The 19,738-nt window shown below is 40.9% G+C and overlaps 1 protein-coding gene across 1 annotated transcript in view; it reads right to left on the bottom strand.

Moving 5' to 3' along the window:
- The window catches only part of vdr.S (vitamin D receptor S homeolog), a 62,400-nt gene extending 43,271 nt beyond the window's left edge, over positions 1-19,129 (bottom strand). Inside the window, 1 exon segment of the mRNA NM_001085819.2 lies at positions 18,993-19,129. The gene's annotated coding sequence lies outside the window, so the exon portion shown is untranslated.
- Between the last annotated feature and the right edge of the window lie 609 nt (positions 19,130-19,738).

Raw genomic sequence — 19,738 nt, 5'->3', positions numbered from 1 at the left:
CTCTGTCCCGATCCTGTAGCCAGTTTCCTATCCATGTGCAAACGACTTCATTAAGCCCAACAAAAAGCAGTCGTTTGTGGGGAACGGTATCACACGCTTTGGCAAAATCCACATTTCATGGGCCTGCCACATATATTTTAGGGTGGGCTCATGTCTTGGGCATTAGAGGAGCTTTTATGTCTTTATTAAACTGCCTTGGGCATTTGTAATAAAAAGTGGCCACTTCAAGCATTTACACCAACATCTCTAAAAAAGACGTGTATATGAGTTTTATGCGCCTCCCCTATTCCAACTGACCTGAGTGTAAGATTGCTAGCGAAGTTTCGCTAGGCACAAACAAACACTAGCGAATCTTCACTATGAAATGCTTGCACTGAAGAAGTATCACTAGCTTAAAGTCGCCAGCGTTCGGCCCCAAGGACGCAACCTCGCATTTTAGTGAATTAGCGTAGTGGTAACGAATTTGCGGCTGGCGAAGTAGTCCGAAGTGTGCGAATCAGTCGCTGGTGACAATTCTCCTTTTAGTGAATCTGCCCCATTGTGTGTAGAAAGATGTGGGAATGCAGAGATATAAAGCCCAACTCTTCCCTCCCCAAGATAAAACTATATTCATAAATGAAGAAGTCAAAGCCCAAGTGTGGGTGGTGGTTGGCCACAGCTTTATTAGGATATTTGACCAAAATCAAAGTCAGGTATTGTTATGCATATAGATCATTTTTTTACCAAGATTGTATTTTTCCAGTGTGCCAAATGCCAGCCGTTGCAAGAACCCTGGGCATGTAATATACAGTATGGTGTATATTTATCAAAGAGTTAAGTTAGAGATCACCACAGTCCAAGGTGTATTTATCAAAGGGTAAACTTTCACTTTCACCCATTGATAAATACTCTTTCAAAAATGCCATACAAATGAATGGCAGAATTTCACTCTAGTGACCTGTGGTGATCTGTAACTTCACTCTTTGATAAATATGCACCTAAGTATTTAACCACATCAAGAGAAGTCAAGGATCAAAAATTGCCAACATAAAGAAATTATATGAAAGAGATAACATTTAAACATAAAATAATGTACAAATTAGCAAAAACAGAATGTAACATTACAGTTTTTAGAACTTTTGTTGTGAACAGTAGTCATATGCAAGGGGAGGGTGGGAACAGCCACTCCTTCCTAGAAGATAGCCTCGCACCAAGAAGGGGGCAAGAAGAAGAAAGGGAGAACTGTGGGTCCAGATACAGAGCCACCTGCAGTCCTGACATGTCTTCACTTTACACAGCAGAAACCTGCAGCCTTTAAGTTCCAGAAATCACAAATGCCAACATTAATAGCTGAGGATTTGATACTGAAGCTGATAAAAAAGAAAAAAAGGTTAAAATAATAAAAGACTGCTAGCTTTGTGGCCCAGGTCACCTGTGTACATCTTTCATAAAAACATGCATGTTGCTGTCATCCTATGCGTGTAATGACTGCATGTTTGGACTGCAGACCAAACATGATACCCAATGAATGACTTGTGAGTGAAGGGAGGTCACAGGTTTATTAGAATGTTTTATCCAGTGATCCTTGTAAACACATATTTATATACAGTAGCCTACTTTATGTCTCGACCATACCATACAACCCAGTACTGAAACAGGTCTGCAGCTTCCAGATTGTTACTGTGCTTGTCAATAAATCTAAAGACATTTGTCAACAACATAAATGAATCACCAAAGTATCAATTAGCAAACTAAATATAGCATCCTTGTCTATAGACACACACACCCTTCCCGTTTTTCATCAAGCAGGAATCAGGAGATTCAGCATGCCATATATACACAATTGATATGCAGGGTTTTCTCTGCTTTCATTTTCCTATAAATATTCATTAGATTGAGTGTGGCAAGGTTATTGAGTGCAGAGTATTTTTTTAACATATACACAAAATATTATAATAACTTTAGGAAAATTACAGTACAAAGCATCTGTCAACATAAATACAATAATGCACCAAAAGGCCATTTTATTAAAAAATAAGTAGAATGCCTCCTTGAATCTATTGGGCTTGTGTGTCTTTAATTTTATTTGACAAAAAACCTTAAAGGGGTATGTCAATGTTCAGATAAAGATATTTGAATAAATGAGAACACTCTGTCGTATTTATAGGGAAGCCCAACTCGTGTGAATGTTTGCAAATGTTTGGACGCACTCCAAGCTGGCATAAATGTAGTTTTAGTAATAGTAATAGAATTAATTCCAAGTTTTATTTCAGCAGAAATGCTAGTGAATAATGTTTCTGAGAGGTTCCTCTGAAGTCTTCTTCTAAATATACAACACCAGAGCTGCAATGTGTATTGATCCCCCCTTCGTTCCTGAGAAGAATGGAACTGAGCATTTGTAAAACTTGAACTTTAAAATGAACTAGGTGCTCGTTATCCACGTTTGCCAAAGTGAATCTGGTGAAATTACTTTTGGCATTACATAATATGCAAAGCCTATATATTAACAATTTAAATTCATAAAAGACCAATATAATGGCTCTTAAAGGAGACCTAAACCCTAAAAATTAATATGGCTAAAAATGTCATATTTTATATACTGAACGTATTGCACCAGCCTAAAGTTTCAGCTTGTCAATAGCAGCAATGATCCAGGACTTCAAACTTGTCACAGGGGGTCACCATCTTGGAAAGTGTCTGTGACACTCACATTCTCAGTGGGCTCTGAGCAGCTGTTGAGAAGCTAAGCTTAGGGGGCCATCACAAATTTACAAGCTGAAAATGAGGTTTGTCTGTAATATAAGTTGATATTACAAGGTTGATTATTAAATTATGATGCTAGTTACACTGGTTTCTGTGCTGACATGTAATAATCTGTATTAATTACTAATCATCCTTATATTGTGACATTTCTATTCTATGTGTACTGTATATTGTGAGTGGGTCCCTAAGTTCAGTAAGTGACAGATGCCCAGAGCATGTGCAGTGAATCAGCAGAAAAGAAGACGGGGAGCTACAGGGGCATCTTTGGAGACACAGACACTTTATTGCTAAAGGGCTGTTGTTGCCTTGGTTTAGTAAAGATGCCCAAAACATAATGTACAACATTTTTTAGAATACTTCTATAGTAAAGCTTTAGTTCTCCTTTAAGTAAAAAAAAAAGTGGATACCATAAACAACCTCTCAAACACCTTATCTGTTGTAAAATAATAATAAGATACCAAGTTAAAAGCCAAGCATGAAAAGGTGAAACGTAAACATGCGGGAGCCAGCAAATTTCCCTGGTGTGCATGTGACTCTGTTTTGCTGAATAAACATTTAAAAACTGAGTAAAATACATGGAAATGCAGAACCCAATACTTTCCAGAATAAGTTCTCATAGAGTATCAAAGGAAAAGAAAGAGATTTATGCCATCTCAACATTTGTTGCCTGGCTGCGTGATGAAAGTTGCCCCTGCAATTTCATTTATTAGGGTAAGGGCATATTTGGAGAGATTAGTCGCCCCAGCGATAAATCCCCTCTTCTACGGGCGACAATTTCCCTGAACTGCCTTCCCCTACCTTACCGCTGGCTATAATGAAAAATCACCAGCAGGAAGGTAAGGGAAGGCAGTTCAGGGAAATCGTCACCCCGAAGAAGAGACAATTTGTCGCCGGGGTGACTAATCTCCCCGAATCTGCCCGTGTGTCCTTAAACTTATTATGATTGGGTTAATTGGTACCAATATGTCAGCTCAGAATGCCCTTCTCCCACTCACAACAGTTGTGCATTTGTGTCTTACTCAATGAATCCAAGGAAAACCTTTGTCACTAACAACTTTGCCAGAAAAAAGTCAGGCAATATGGCATGTGTGACCAAAGCTATAGGTTATCCCAAACTGATATTCCTGGCCAAAACTTATTCTGCACTGCTGCACAATGGGCAAGAAGGCAGAAAAAAATTATTAGGAATGATTTACTTCATATAATGTTAATAAGTAATGTTTATCTTTCACTGATTTTTCCTTGAACAGGCAATAAAGTGCAAGGGCAAAGTTTTTCAGTTTATGTAAGTTTGAATTCATATACCTTTTTCAAAATGACTTTGCTTGAGCTGTGGCACACAGTTCTACTGCTGAGCAAGATAGGTAGTAGGATGTTAGATAAAAAGCGGGAAAAGAAAAAGGAAATTAAATCTGGGTGGGGGTGGAAGAGGAGGGCAAATTACAAGCGTGTAAAAAGGAAGAAAGTGAAAATGTGCTTTGTAGGTGAAAATGTTAAAATAGATGGACTTCAAGAAATGTTTTGAATTTCAGTCATCCAAACTTTGTGCAATACCTGTTAAAAGAGAATAGAACATGTTCATATAAACAAAGGTCTGGGACTAAATGGTATTCATCCCAGGTTACTAAGCAAGCTTAGTTCTGTGGTTGCCAAACCTCTTTACTTAATTTTTTAGGATTCATTGAGGTCTGGCACGGTGCCGAGAGACTGGGGAATTGCTCAGTGGTGAGTTCAGGCCAGCATGGTTTATGTGTAATAGATCTTACCAGACTAATTTAATTTATTTTTATGAAAAGGTGAGCAGGGACCTCGACCCTGGAATGGCATTGGATGTGATCTACTTAGACTTTGATTAAAGGAATAGTTCAGTGTGAAAATAAAAACTGGGTAAATAGATAGGCTGTGCAAAATAAAAAATGTTTCTAATATAGTTAGTTAGACAAAAATGTAATGTATAAAGGCTGGAGTGAACAGATGTCTAATAAAACAGCCAGAATCCAACTTCCTGCTTTTCAGCTCTATAACTCTGAGTTAGTCAGTGACTTGCATGGTACATTTCTGTTCAGCGAGTTTGTAATTGATCCTCAGCATTCAGCTCAGATTCAAAAGCAACAGATATGACCCATGTGGCCCCCCCTCAAGTCTCTGATTGGTTACTGCCTGGTAGCCAGGGTAACCAGTCAGTGTAAACCAAGAGAGCTGAAAAGCAGGAAGTAGTGTTCTGACTGACTTGTTATACATAAAATCACTCCAGCCTTTATACATTACATTTTTAGCTAACTAACAATATTAGAAACATTTTTTATTGTGCACAGCCTATCTATTTACCCAGTTTTTATTTTTACACTGAACAATTCCTTTAAGCATTTGATACAGTGCCACACAGAAGGTTACTGGTTAAATTAAGGAATGTTGGCTGGGAACATAGTCTTTGTATTTGGATAGAGAATTGGCTAAAAGATAGACTACAAAGAGAGGTTGAAAATGGAACATTTTCTAATTGGACTAGTGTTGTGATAGCTATTGTGATAGTAAAATCTACAGTTAGGGGGTTATTATAGTCAGATTTTTTCTGTTTGGAGTTTTAAAGAGGAAAACACTATTTTTTCTGAGGGGAAAAAAACTAGAATTTTTTGTGATCTGTTGTTTGCCCACTTTAATATTGAAACTTAGGTGAATTGTGCAGCAAAATTAATTTAGATAGGAATGAACAGGATATATATGCCATTAGATGTAGAGACTGACTTACACTTATTCCCACAAGCTCAACATTAGGTGCTCACCATGGTGCTCAAGCCTGCCAAGACTGCACAGACTGGCCAGTTCTTTCAGGAACTTCATACACATGAAAATGTATTGATGATCAGTGATTCAAACACTAGAGAATTATTTCAGTTATAGCATCCTGCAAGTACCTAAGTTAAAATAACATCTGTAATTATTGTATCCACCAAAAAAAAAGGCGGAAAAAGGCAAAGGAATGTTTGATTTCTGGGTTTGCTCTCTAGGAAACTGTAATCTTTGGAACCCGGGCTCACTTGTTTAAAAACAGGCGACAAAGGTAATTGTAATGGTATCTTTAGGGAAAATCTCTGAGCTTATGCCCAGCCATGTCAGTGGCTAAAGTACATTACAAAGAAGCATTGGGTGATTAAACTGCAGAGGAAATAGGTAAAAGGCAAAGTAGCACCAACTTGTAGGATTTTTTTAATAAAGTCTTTATAAAGTCTTCCCTTTTGCAGGAACAGCAAAAGGGAGGAAAGTAATTGAGTTTACAAATAAACTAAAGTGAGAGTAATAGCTATCAGTAACAAGTAAGCTGAACTAATGTAAAGAATAAGCCAGACTTGCTTCGACTTTTTCACAAGCACAATGAATATTCACATTACATAGCCCAGGAACCTGAAGCTTTTATTTAATTGTACAACACAGTACATGTTTGGCAATCCCATTGCTTGAGCCACAGTACAACATATTCTGTCTTTCTTGAAAGGTAGGACTAAACTGCCAAAATACAAAACAAGTTGATGTATGCCAATGGCCCTGATTTACTCAGGTAATTCCAATATTCTGTAATGAAGAACAGGAAAGGGGTTGGGGTTTGGCTGGAACTGTTGAGCAGCTCGGCGGTAGCCAAAAAGAAATAACAACAAAGGTTTGAATTAGCCTTAATAATTTTACCCCATAGCAGCTGTAGGATTATAGAACTTTATCAATTAAACTAAGTACAGCTGATATTTCCCAATACGACTAGTTCTGTATTATTAACATTGTTATGCCCATTCATCTTTCTCTGCAAATCTGAGATCACCACTCCATCTTGGCATTTTTCTGTTCTGCTCAGTTTTCTAGGTCTGTTTTCTCCACTATAATTAAATGAATTTAGGCGTGAAATCGGGTTTCACCAGTTTCTAATCCTGACACCAAGCAAAGGAAGGCAAGATAGTGGAATCACTTAAAACATAAGAAAAGGTACCCCCAATGGTTATATTTGCTTACCTATTACTCTGTAATAATATAGCAACTTGTCTTTGATGTTAACTAGACTGAATCCATTCATATTGGTGGCATTAATTTAATATTTAATTTTTTTTAAGTAGACTTTGGGCTTAAACTTGTGCTCCCCTCTTTCCGTTTTAAAATGCTCAGCCGCTGGGCATGTAATTCATTTAAAGGGGCCCATAATGACACTGCAGCATGTTGCGTTTTACCTGCATTAGGTATAGGGTTACCGGTGAAGTCTGGGGCGGTGAAGTCTGAGGTGGGACTGATGAAGTCAGGGGTGGGGCTGATAACGTGGCAATCAATGATTGGCTGACAAAGGGGCGTGACCCCGAAACGTTGCTCACTTCCGCAATAAACGTGCAAGGGGTTCATTGCTTGCAGCAGCCTGTGTGCCGTGGATAATTTTCTACTTGGCTGATCGCCATGTCATTACTTTAAATGTCCTGTCCAGATTTCCTAATACCAAATACCGGGCTGTCTGAGTGAAATTCCGACAGATGGCAACCCTAGTTTGGTGCCTACATGCACCTCTGTCAGTACAGGGCCATTTAAAAGAGCTTTTTGCATTACATCCTGTGCTCCCCTGTGACGCTTTAAAACAGAAGCAGGGGAGCACAAGTTTGAGTGCTCATCAGTACAAGCCCTTAAGGTAGGGCGATCAAATTTATGGAATAACCCCTTCCCTGTAAAGCCCTTTCCCCTGTAAAGCCAAAATCACTCCAGATAATAAATCCTATATCTAAAGTAGTCTTGCCTGCATCTTGCACCACCACTGGTGCTAAAGGATTGCTCACATACAACATCCAGACTCCCACTCAGGAATACAAAGCTGCTGAATGCAGGTAGCTCTGCATTCCTGAGAACATTGCAAATACCTGCATGTAGGTATGCAACCTGAAAGGCAGGCATTTTGCTTCCAGCCCCACACTTTCACAATGAGTCCTGATTGAACAATAATTTTGCTTAATTTATACTTCAGTCACTGTGAATGATTCTTTTATGTCTAAATAAAACAATGCATTTCTGCAAAAACGAGCAGCTGTAGATATTTCCAACTGGACCTTTACAGTTTACGTGATCTGTTTGCTTTCTCAGATTTCAGCACAGGTATGTGAATACAGTGTTTTGCTTTGGCTTCCAGGAAACGTGGCTCGTGACAACTCTGTGTATTTAATGATACAGCAATTTCTGTAAATGGAAGGTGTCAATATAAACCTCAGCATTTTGCAAAAATGGGAAAAAATTCCTTCCTGACTCCAAAATGGCAATCGGACTAGTCCCTGGATCAACTTGGACTATGAGCTATTTCCCATAACCCTGTATTCCCTTACTTGCTAAAAAGCTATCCAACCCCTTCTTAAAGCTATCTAATGTATCAGCCTGTACAACTGATTTAGGGAGAAAATTCCACATCTTCACAGCTCTCATTGTAAAAAACCCCTTCCGAATATTTAGGCGGAACCTCTTTTCTTCTAATCGGAATGGGTGACCTCGTGTCAGCTGGAAAGACCTACTGGTAAATAAAGCATTAGAGAGATTATTATATGATCCCCTTATATATTTATACATATTCATCATATCACCCCTTAAGCGCCTCTTCTCCAGCGTGAACATCCCCAATTTGGCCAGTCTTTCCTCATAATAAGATTTTCAATACCTTTTACCAGCTTAGTTGCCCTTCTCTGTACCCTCTCTAATACAATAATGTCCTGTTTGAGTGATGGAGACCAAAATTGTACGGCATATTCTAGATGGGGCCTTACAAGTGCTCTATACAGTGGAAGAATGACCCCCTCCTCCCGTGACTCTATGCCCCTTTTAATACAGCTCAAAGGGGAAGGAAACCTCGTCGGCGCTAACCCCCCTCCCTCCCTCCCGTGTGTTGCCCCCCCTCCCTCCTCCCCCCTGGCCTACCCCTCCCGCGGGGCAAATGCCCCAAACTTGTTACTTACCCTTCTGCACAGGTCCAGGGAGTTCACAGCCGACATCTTCTTCCACGCGATCTTCTTCCTCCTTTGACCGGCGTTTTGGCGCATGCGCAGTAGGAGCATTTCACTGGTACGGATCTTCTGCGCATGCGCCAAAAGTCACGCACATGCGCAGTAGATCGTACCGGCAAAATGATCCTACTGCGCATGCGCCGGTCAAAGGAGGAAGAAGATCGCGTGGAAGAAGATGTCGGCTGTGAACTCCCTGGACTGGACCTGCGCAGAAGGGTAAGTAACAAGTTAGGGGCATTTGCCCAGCGGGAGGGGTAGGCCAGGGGGGAGGAGGGAGGGGGGCAATACACGGGAGGGGGGTGGGGGGTTAGCGCCGAGGAGGTTTCCTTCCCCTTCAAGTCCTTATTTGCCCTTGATGCTGCTGACTGGCATTGCTTGCTACAGCCAAGTTTATCATCTACAAGGACTCCAAGGTTCTTTTCCATAATGAATTTGCCTAGTGCAGTCCCATTAAGGGTATAAGTGGCTTGGATATTTTTACATCCCAGGTGCATGACTTTACATTTATCAACATTGAATCTCATTTGCCACTTAGCTGCCCAGATTGCCAGTTTGTCAAGATCATATTAACAGGATGCCACATCCAGGATGCAATTAATTGGGCTGGATAATTTAGTGTCATCTGCAAACACTGATACATTACTTACAACACCCTCCCCTAAGTCATTAATGAACAAGTTAAATAAAGAGATGCTCTATGGTTTCGGTGAAGGAGGGCTCAGCCTAAAATACCGAATAGTAAGTAGAGTAGCATCCTCATGTCACAAAAGCTAATACAACTAGACCATATGCTTTTGTTTCTAATATTTTTTGCTTTTTCAATTTTAATGCAAATAAATGAGCAAAAGAAAAAACATTTGAATAGACTAGAATATTTTGAGAGATTACATCCCATTTTCCAACAACATGGATGTGCTTAGGCATTACCAAGAAATAAGAATACTGATCACCACTTGTCCCTGGAATTGGGCCTGTGTGTACTGTTTGTACCAGTTTATCAGGCATAAATTGTGTGGTTTCTTAAACCCTTGCCTGAATTGGTGCCATTTCAACATTTTCTAAGTCACATTTTTTTCTAATCCCCAAAGGACAGGGAATGCGCTCTGCCAGTCAGTCAAAACACTAACCTTATGCCATGGACCAATGTGCATATTCTTTAAAAAAAAAAGATAAAAGCACACAAACCAAGGGTATTTATATTAAAATATATTTTAATATTTTTTTTCCACTAAACCAAAATTCCTCCTCTATTTTATGGAAAATATTGGGTGCACTATTATCTTTGTAGATCAATAGATTGTAAAGGTAATAAGGAAATGCATTACTCAAACTATTACAATTTACAGTTCCCAGCCAAGCTTGGGGCTAGAGTTCCCAGCAGTTGGAAAGCTCAAAATCTAATATCCTTAATGATAGGAACATTCTCCATTTTGGTTTTACCAGCATATTTTAAAAAGTGCTTGGAGCACAGAACATCTTATAGAATAGAATAGTGGCGCAGGTGCTTCAGCCTCAGATCCTCAGCTCTGGGGAGCGGACAAACTGTAAGTAGGAAAAAGTAGTTGTTTGGCACACCACAAACAGGACAACAAAAATGTATCAAAAAGTAGAAAAATCTTTATTTATACCATCATCTCTCTTGGGTCCCAATGATTGCAGAAAAGGGCCTCTTGCATACACAGAGGATTCCTTTATTTCTCATGCATCACTAAAACATGTGGGAAATGGCATGCTGCTAGCCACCAAAGTCTTCTGATATAGTGGCAAGTAGTTTAGACTTTTGGATGTCCATGCATATGGAAAGCAAAACGGCATCCCATTTGTAGCACAATACACAGAAACAGAACATTAACTACATTTGGTTAGCTATTTGGAAGGCTAAATTATGCTTATTTAGGGTCTTCTTTTTTCTGTTCAGGTCCTCCTAGCAAGGTTTACAATAAACTGCTAGTTGATCCAGAGGAAGGCAAAAAAACCTCAGAGCCTCAGAGGGGGAAAAATTCCTTCCTGACTCCAAAATGGCAATCGGACTAGTCCCTGGATCAACTTGTACTATGAGCAAATCTCTTTGTACTCCCTGTATCCAAACTGACCCCCCCCCCCCCACCAATGCAGACTTAGACACTTGTCCTCCTACTCCTCAAATTTACTGTGTGAATACGCAAGCACAGGAGATATCAAATATGATTCCAGTTTTCAGGCCAAATCATCCATGTTGGCATTTCTGTCTAATTTCTGTAGGCATCAATTGGTATGACTGTTAGATATTTGGAGAATTTTGATCAACAAATTTTGAAAAACACAGCGTAAAACCTCCCAATCAATCCATGAAGTGAGCCATCAATGTGATAAGCTTGTAACACTTTAGAATAGATCATGACTGACCAAAGCCTTAAAAAGTTAAAACAAAGTCATGATAGGAATTTTAACACAATGACCAATTTTAAACATTTCTTTTAAACAGCAAATAGTCCATTATGTCTAAAAAAAAAACATCTTTGATCCTTTTGAAAAACTTGGGTATTATCACTCGTCTGTTTATGGTGCTGACAAAGTTCACTTTAAAGTAAACAATCTAAGGTCAGTCACTTCAGTCATACAGCCGGAAGTTGCAGCTTTTATCTGGTGAAGTGACTTGTTTCTTTTCTTTCCTTGGTGTCAGGGTCCAAGAGTACAGGTTTGCCATAAACTTTGACACCTGTTAAAGGCAATAGCACATATAGCATTTCAGACCTGTATTACTCCCCCCCCCAAAACCCTTTGGAGAAAAATCACAACAATAAAACACTCTGAGCCACTGATGATTCTTGGTTTTCCTCAATTAAAATAATAAACCAGCACAGCACATGGAGAGATAGCTCATAGCTCTTTTAAAAGAAAAGTAACATTGAGGGTATGAATGAAAAGAAAAATCATATATACTTTGCATACACAAAAGTGTCCTACAATTTTAGGGAGAACATTCTGACAAAAAGACATAAGATACACCTCGGCATCTCCCAATGTCAATAACCTCTGCCATGGCTACATAATGGAAGAGGATCGTCTACTGGCATCATTGCACTGCTCGTACTGGCTCACTGGTTAAAACAATCTGGTCAAATATGGTTGTGTCCAATAGGGGTAAATGGATTCATATGTCACGATAACCGGTCTGAGCCATTAACTGACACTACAGAGCTATTCAAACTGCAGTCAGACTACAAGCATGGTTATCTTATTATTCCCAGCATCCACCTCACCTTTTCTTAAAATACTGGAATTAAAGAGAAATCATGTAAACCTTACACATCTTGAAATAATGCAGATAACTTCCTTACAGTTTTCTTTTTCCAAAGAAAAATGTAACAGACCAGCCCAAAAACCATATAGGGGCCATTTTAAAAATTCAGAAATAGCTGAAGGCAAAATGATTTTCTTCTGCCAGACAGTAAACAGGCAACAGTTGTCTATGGCTGCTATGAATGCCCCTTCATGCACAATTATAGAACAAAAATTATGTGCTATAAGAAATGTGGCACTTTCGTTTCGTCCAGGTGGGTTATGCCCAACCACAAATGGAAAAAATATTCAGTAGATTACGTATGGTGTAATACATAACAGGTATCAGGGACAGCAGCGATAGAAGAGGATTTTTTTCTGATATTTATAACCCTATTGTGGATTTATTAACAAGTCCAGAAGAGAGAAGAATAGACAGTAATTCAAATTGCTGTCCATATTTATGGAGCTTAGTTTGTTATCTGATCAGTATCCTTAACTACAATGTGGGAACTTTTCTGCAAAAATGTGCTTGACATGGGGAGGGGCTCATTTATAAACACTGGGAAAATATGTATCTGGGCAATAACCCCAAACGGCCACAAAAGCCCGGGCCTAGGGTGGCATGATTTTTGGGGCGGCATGCCACTCATTTCAATTCAATTAGAAGCGGTGGGGACACACTGCTGTTAAACAGCCCGCCGACGTATTCCCCGGTGCTCTGGAGGGAGAATGCGCATGCGTGCGCTTGCAGGAGGGAAGGAAGCGATTGTGGGGGGAGGGAATGCTCGCGAAGGGGTGGGTGTTTTACTTTGGCCTTGAGGAGGCCTAAACAGAAATCCGGCCCTGATAGCAACAAGTCGTGGTTACCTTTTTCAGCCAGCTGCAAGTAGAGCGATGAAAGCGAATATCTCAGTGATTGTTATGGGTTACTGTCTAGGTAGAAATTAGCTGTGTTTATAAATGACCCCTTTTGATGCAATTTAATCATTTCTCAGAGTAAACTAAAAATTGAGTAACATACACAGACAGATTAAGGCTGCGGGCACATGGCCTGAAGCCTCCATTCCCTTATCCTGTGTATTTTTGCAGGCTCAGAGAAGCAGATACATTAGATGCCCTCTGCCTGCATACGCACACATGCAGCGGAGTAGAGGTCGACCCAAAGATGCCTCCTTTTGCCTATTTGGCTGACCTCTCCTTCTGTTCTGCTACATCTCACTGCACACAGGAGGATATCATTTATATCAATGGAGCAGAGGCCAGAGCACTTCTCCATACATGCAAAAATATACAGGCTAAGAGCAGTGGAGTCTTCAACCCGTGGGCCCACAGCCTTAAGCTGACGATTTGGTCCCTTCAGGTCAGTAGCTAATGTGCTCATGTATAGGACCCACTGACTGTCACGATCACCGCCCGGAGCAGTTCCAGGAGCTCCGGGCGGCGTATCCTTCCCTGCCGGAGTAGCTCCCAAAATGGCGGCGCCCATGGCCGCCACGTGGGTATCGGCGCTGGCGCAATGACGTCAGCGCATCGACGTCGGTGCAAGGACGCCAATGATGTCACTATGGCGCCAAATTTAAATATAAAAACGCTACCAAGACACCAGAATGGCTCCCAAGTATAGGAATCATTACTGTGTGTTTCCTGGGTTTCCTGTGTACTATTTTGAGACTATATCTGGTTCCTGATTGTTGCCTGACCTCTTGCCTGGACTTTGGACTTTGCTTATTATTCTGCCTGCGCTTGAACTCTTGCCTGGACTCTGATAAGCCTTCTGTTTAACCCTTTTGGACACCTTGATCCCTTTGTGGGCTTCCTCCTTGATCCTGACAACCTCCCTGGTGGGAGCATCCCGGCTCCCTGACACTGACAGGCCTACTTGACTGATATCTTATGGAAAACCAAGGCAAGGATCATATAGGTCCTGATGTGGGCTTAATCCCAAACGGACAACCTCAAGGTGGTCATATAGGGGTATAATCTACTGGTTTGGCAACCGCACCAAATGAGTGATCTTTCAATCTAGGACCACCTAAATAAAATATTATTGGAGTTAAATTGGAACGTCAAATTAACAAAAGTCATACTTCATTTCAGGAATATTGCAGTTTTGAGAGTGAACACCACTTTAGTTCTTTTGCTACCAAATTTCTCCCTACCAATCTGGAGCACAACATACTCCAAGCTGAAGTTGGTATACATTTTTTGCCATTATTGACAACATTTTGCTGACATTAATAATGTCACAAAAGACAGAGTTAAAATGGCAAAACTGCTTAACTTCAACTTTTTGGTGTGATATAAAAAACGTTGCGCTCAGGTGACTTTGTTGTTTAATGTTTCCCTGGGACAAACAAATATTTTACTCCAATTTCCTAACTTACTTTAACACCATTTTTGTACATCCCGGCTCTAGTATTTCTACAAATGTAGCCCATTCCTTATAAAACATAATTACAATTAATAATCACAAGCAAGCTGGAGCTCAAAAATTCCAAAACATGGTACACCAACATTGAACTATGCCAAGTAGGACCCATGACAGTACTTTAAAATAAATGCTGTTAATTAATCGTATTAATTCCAGTGTTAGTTTGCACCACCTTTGTGAATACACACATGGAGAGACATGCAGTTTGTTTGGAGGGTACATTTTAGCAATGTAAGGAAATATTAGTTCACAAAATAAATTCCAAGGAGACACGGCAGAGGGAACTCAAGCAGCCAGTGTTTATTCAGTGCAAAACTGCAGAACCCAAAACAGTATACTGATTAATGCACTGACCAACCCATACACAATGGTCCTTACACAGGGGTCCCTTATTTATGTGTTTGATACATTATCAACCAACTGATTCCACTTTATTCTTCCTGGTTGCACCCTCCAGCATTAAGACTCACAATAGCAACACATTACAGTTTTTAACACATAATGACAAAAACAAACTTACTTGTGAGATTTCTGGCCAAAATCTACCTGTCATTGTTAGAGACAGATGGATTTCACTGAACAAAATGAAAGGCTGAACCGCTATGATTAGCTTCTCTACTAGTTAGAAAATGCTGGTAGAGAATACAGCCATTGCGCCATAGGCTAAGAAAAAAAGTCCATTGTTATTCAGAGCAGTTCTTTAACCCACCTGAGTAAAGAAGAGCTAATCAGGCGTGACAGCTCAACCGAAAGTGCACAGGGAGAACCTATGGTACTTAGCACATAGGCCAATTATATAAATATAATAACCTCATCTGATGGATGCTGACAGTAAAAGAGGATTATGATTATCCTTAATTTATGCAGACACATTTGGGTATCACTTTACAAAGATAATCAGTTACATGTAGAACAGAAATGTAAGAAGCATACTTTAATGACTAGGACACACACATGAGCTTATCTACATATCAGTGATGGGAGACGTGAAGCCATTCAGCTGTGGTTGAACATCTGGGCAGCAGCCAGTTTTCTATATCTACACAGCAAGATATTACCTTCCCTAAATTGTCAAACTAAAATGTCCATCTTCCCCCGAAAATAGCCATACATGGGCAGATTTAAGCTGCCATTTAGTCCTTTAGACCAATTCGGCAGCTTATCTGCCTGTGTATGGGGCCTTTCGACCAATATCTGGCAGAAAATTGACAGATGTCAGATCCCATCAGATCAAGGACCACATTAGCTAGTTGATACAATCCTTGATTCGAAAGCTCGTATTGCCATCATTGTAATTCGATTGTTTTGCCCTAGGGCCGATGATCGGATTTATCTGGTGAAGTTACTTGTTTGTTTCTTTCTTTCCATGGTGTCAGTGCAGAGTACAGGTTAGCCAAGGTGAGTATATTGGGGGGAAATCCTCTCATGTGGGTACTTCTCAAACAAACTGATCTAAGAGTATACAGTATGTGGTAAGTGCTAAAACTGGTAGTTTATCAACAGCTGGTCAGATAACATTACAAAGCACACAGTATAGAGAACACAGTCTATCGAACTAATCCAGCGATCCCCAACCAGTGGCTCACAAGCAACTTGTTGCTCACCAACCCGTTGGATGCTGCTCCCAGTGGCCTCAAAACAGGTGCTTATTTTTGAATTCTTGGCTTTGAGGCACGTTTTGGTTTCAAGAAAACAGGGCCACTGCCAAACAGAGTCTCCTGTAGGCTTCCAGTCCAAACAGCCAATCACAGCACTTATTTGTCAATCCAGGAACATTTTTTAATGTTTCGTTGCTCCCCAATTCTTTTTAGATGTGAATTTGCCTCATGGGTAAAAAAAGGTTGGGGACTCCTGTAATCCATGACAAAACAGTACACCTTCCCCAGTCTGGGGGGATAAGTTGGTGGGGGGGGATAGGTTGGTAGGTGGGCAGCTGGTAGTTCTGAAAAAATGGTAAATCTTTAAAGTTGATATTTTCTACTCCTTCCACTTATCAGATGCAGCTGAACTACAACTTCAATTATACTGTTTCAGTTCTAGTCCAGACATGGCTCAGTAGCCCTGGGCTAGAGATTGCTGATTTACCAGTATCACTATCACCTATGGCTGCTCAATATCTAGGACGAATATGTGCTGTATGTATACACACGCCAGGCAGCTTAAAGGGGAACTATCGTGAAAATGAAAATTGAATATATGCTTCATTGTACTGAAATCCAATCAATTAAAAATGTATCTTCACTATTCCTCTCTCAGCATCTGGTTCTCTTCATTCTGTCTTTATGCAGGAGTTGGGTGTCAGCTATTCATTGACAGTTAAGCTGGCCATAGATGCAAAGATCCGATCGTACGAATCGAGGATTCGTACGATTTTCGAACCGTGTGTGGAGAGTCCCGACATTTTTCGTCCGGCGGAGATCGGTCGTTTGGTCGATCTGACAGGTTAGAAAATTTCTGTCGGCTGCCGATAATATCTCTAATATTGCCGATCGTACGATTTTCAGTGGGAGACTGTCACTAGCTTTGGTTGGACATAGATATCGTACGATTGCTGTCAGGGGCAGAACATTGCTGATCTGTTCTTTAACTAATCTGACTGGTAAGACTTTGATCTGAATGGTTAGTGGCGGGTCGGGAGATGGGAAAGTCCAATCGTACGATGATTCGTACGATCGGATCTTTGCATCTATGGCCAGCTTTAGATCCAATATATCTTTTAGAAGGACTCCTTTTGCCTAGAAGATGTATTAGAGCTCACTCGATAAAAATCACCAGACATCTAGGGGCAAATTCACTAACCAGCGGAGTTGCGCTAGCGCAGGCTTCGCCGCACTTCGCCAGGCAAAGTTTCGCCAGGGCACCGCTAATTCACTAAAATCCGAAGTTGTGCTCAGGGAGGCGAATGGTAGCGAAGTTGCGCTAGCGTTAATTCGTCGAGGAAAGCAAAGTTACGCTAGCGATGCCTAATTTGCATACGGCGCCAAGTTAAAGTACAATGGACGTATATGTAGCAGCAAATACATTACACTACACAAGCCTGGGAAAGCTTCATAGAATAAAATAGAGGTGTTATTTTGCCTTATACATGTGCCCACTGTATAGTTTAGGTGCCATATGTTAGGAAATGTAGGGGGGAAGGATGGTACCCCCAAAAAAATGTATGATCTTTTTCAGCCTATCACCCTTAAAAAAGGAAAAGACGCCAGCGTTTTTTTGGGACATAGAAAAAATTTCACCTTTTTTTTTAAGCAATCCCTATCTACTCTATTGCGCTTTACCTGGTCTGAGATGGCGAAGGCAAGTCTGGCGCAAGAGGTAACGTTCAGTAAAATGCGCAAGTTAGTGAATAAGCGTAGTTACGTCCCTTCGCCATAGCGCAACTTCGCCTGGCTTAAGGGTTCAAAATAGCGCTAGAGTAGGTCCACTTCGCTAGCGAATTTACGCCAGCACCCGTTAGTAAATCGGCGAAGTAATGAAATGACGTCACGCTGGCGAATTTGCGCTAGTGTTAGGCGCTTCGCTCTTTAGTGAATTTGCCCCCATGTCTCTCTACAAAAGGCAAAAGGCAGTAATTTTGTTAGATTTTGATTGTACTGAAATCAGTTACTTGAGTGAGCACTAATACGTCTGCTAGGAAAGGGAGCCCCCCCATAAGATATATTGGATCTAACTGTCAATAAATATCTGACTGCTGCATGAAGACAGAATGAAGACAAACAGATGCTGAAAGAGGGATAGTGAAGATATTGTTTCTTATTTCAGTATGATGAAGCTTATATTACATTTTTTATGATACTGTAGATCCCCTTTAAATACTGTATGTGCCTAGTTGTTGTTAATGAACTCCAAACACACAAAACTCAATAGCTGTATACGTACAACCAATAATAAGTGAATCTGCTCCATAGGGCCAGAGCTAGAGACCAAGGGCCATAGGGCCCTTCATGAAGATCAGGGATGTCCAATAGGGATGGGTGAATTTTTTCACAAAAAAATTACGCTCATAGACTTGTATCGCGGCGTGCGTCAAAAAAAATAAAAACCACCGATTGACTTTAATGGACGTCTGCGACATTTCGCCGGCGGCAAATCTTTGGCGAAATGAAAGGGGTCAAATTCGCCCATCCCTAATGTCCAACCTACAACTTTGTTCTGTTATTAAACTACAACTCTCAAGAATTCTCGCTGGCAGTCAGGTGCTGGGAGTTGCAGTCCAATAACAGCTAGAGGTTACAGCTTGATGTGTAAAGTAAACACAACTAACACCTCTTACACAGATACACACTGGGGGGGAGGTAAAATGCCATCTCTGCAAATACCATAAACCCTGTTACTACATGTCTTGTGTGCCATACAGGCTGCCATTAGCCTCTCTCTCTGTGTCTGTCCAGCACGTAGTGAGTACAGTACATACAGTCGGATACGCTGGTTACAGTGTAACAGAGTTTGACATGAAGTGGAATGTACTAATGTCCCCCCCCCCGTGCTGTCCAATGAGCAGACAAGAGAGTGTCTGACAGGAGCTGTCATGTTCCCTGCCACACTCTTACCTTGTAACTGAAGCCCCTGGATCAGGAACCTTGGCACAGACACCTGGCACAGCAGCCCCAACTCTTCTTCTTCTTCTTCTTCTGTCTATTTGGTTTCACAGCAGCTTCCAGTCAGAAAGTGAGGAGGGGGGGAAAACACACTGAAAAAAGGACGTGACAAGTCCCTCCTGGAGGTGGGAATGCCCCAGCAGTAGGAGGGGAAGGGGGCGGCTGACGAGCTGGGTACGTCCTTCCTGTGCCCCATTCACTAGCAGCACCGTCACCCTGACCTTTGGGCGGGACTGTGGAACCACAGCTGAAGCAGTTGCTGCTGCTGACATTAACTCTTTGCTCACACACGTTGATAGGGTTATGTGGTAGGAAATGGTTAATAACAGCTGCCCACTCCTGGGGACTTGCCTGTAGTTTCCCCACATTGCCGGCAATCTGGCTTTAGGATGATGAAGTGAAGTGTCTGATGGCACAAGTTGTTTACACTTGCTGAAAGTATGTTATATTGAGCAACAGCTGCCACATAGCGTCTGTCAGAAGTGCTGTGAGAGTTGTAGTTCAATCTGCAGGCTGGACATTCATGATATAGACACTTTCCCCAACCTCCTGATGGGGGCCTCAGACTTCCTAAACTATAAGGACCCACTCTTCATTTCAAGGTACACGATCCTCCCAAACTTTTTATTCTTATACCAAACATTAATCCAGTGGCATAAATAAAGCCGGCCAAGCCCGCTGCAAAATTATCTTCAGGG

Source organism: Xenopus laevis, chromosome 2S (genome assembly GCF_017654675.1).
Source record: "Xenopus laevis strain J_2021 chromosome 2S, Xenopus_laevis_v10.1, whole genome shotgun sequence".
Classification (NCBI taxonomy): Eukaryota; Metazoa; Chordata; class Amphibia; order Anura; family Pipidae; genus Xenopus; species Xenopus laevis.
Note: the sequence above shows the minus strand (reverse complement) of the source record. Positions and strands in the feature narration are given on the sequence as shown.